The 1420-nt window shown below is 47.3% G+C and overlaps 1 pseudogene across 1 annotated transcript; it reads right to left on the bottom strand.

The window, feature by feature from the left end:
* Positions 1–347: 347 nt before the first annotated feature.
* On the bottom strand, positions 348–1154 carry LOC311605307 (large ribosomal subunit protein eL8-like; annotated as a pseudogene). The gene has a single exon. The product of its transcript is annotated as a large ribosomal subunit protein eL8-like (transcript).
* Between the last annotated feature and the right edge of the window lie 266 nt (positions 1155–1420).

The following is a 1420-nucleotide window of genomic DNA, read 5'->3' as shown; positions in this document are numbered from 1 at the left end:
ATAAATGAGCCCAAAACTGGAGGTGGGGCTGTTGGAGACTTGGGATAGTTTTGGCTGTTCATCGCTCCACTTAAAGATGTTCCTAGAGAGAACCACTCAAGGGAAGGCTTTGGGGCTCTGGCTCCCGCTGAGGTTCTGGGTTCTGGTTACTCCAGGTTCCAGCATAAGAAATCCTGCTGGCAATACCAGGAGAATCATTCCTCGGAACTGATATTCTTACGGTTTTGTTACTCTTTAATCTTCTTTTCCTATTTTTTAGGTTAGCCGGGTTATAAGGGACGTACACTCGGTTAATAAGTTCGTAATAACATATATTGGCTAAGAAAATTGAGCTTACAAGTGTACATTTAACCAAGTTTAGTGGTGCGTTCTTTAGCCTTTGCCTTTTCCAGTTTGGCAATACAAACCACAGATTTAGGACCCAGGATGTTGCCTCCCCAGTGGCGATGGATCTCATCGTATCTGTTGTTGTAGTTGGTCCTAATAGCTTCCACCAGCTTAGCCATGGCACCCTTGTCTTCCTAGTTAACCTGTGTGAAGGTAACAGTAGTGCAAGTCTTCCTGTGGACCAGCCACCCCAGCCTGGCCTTTTTCTTGATGATGCAGTAGGGGACCCCCATCTTTCGACCCAGGGCAGGTAGGAAGACCACCAACTTAGTGGGGTCTACGTCATGGGCAATCACCACCAGCTGAGCCTTCTTGTTCTCGACCAAGGTGATTGTATTGACCCCTGCTCAATACAAGGACAGGAGGTTTCTTACTTGGGGCGTTCCCTTTCCCAGCAGCTTTCTTCTTAGCACGGGACAGCAGCCTTTGCTTCTTCTCCAGCTTTGTCTCTGGCCTGTACTTGTGGGCAAGCTTAAGCAATTGGGTAGTTGTTTGCCGGTCCAGGGCCTGGGTGAGCTGGTTAATGGCAGGAGATGCTTGGAGCCGCTTATAGAGAACGGCCCTTTGCTGCTACAGCCTGTTGTAGCAGGGCCATTTAATGAAGCAAGTGAGATCTCTTTGGGGCTGGATGTCCTGCCCAATGCCGAGGTTCTTGGGTCTCTTCTCAAACAAAGGATTGATCGCCTTTTTTGGCCTCCTGTTTCTTCATTGCGGCAGCGGGTGGGGGCCACCTTCTTCCTATTGGCCTTTTTTCCCTTGGGCATCTTGCTGGGCTGGAGGAGAGAGAGAAAGGGGGGGGTGTGGATATTATAAGAGGAGCTATAAACTACTGAACTGGACAATAAAAAGAGCTTGACACTCTGCCACTTACAGAAACTTGCTGCCTTTTTCAGTTACAGAAGTACTTTTTGCCAAAACTAGTAGCTGCTACTAAAGTTACCATGGAACATTATTTTTGTAGTCCACGTATAAACATGTATGACTTGCTTCTTGTCCCAACTAATTCAGTCTGAATTCAATTGGAATTTCCTAC

Source organism: Acomys minous (assembly GCF_964271855.1).
Source record: "Acomys minous genome assembly, chromosome: 9".
Taxonomy (NCBI): domain Eukaryota; kingdom Metazoa; phylum Chordata; class Mammalia; order Rodentia; family Muridae; genus Acomys; species Acomys minous.
Note: the sequence above shows the minus strand (reverse complement) of the source record. Positions and strands in the feature narration are given on the sequence as shown.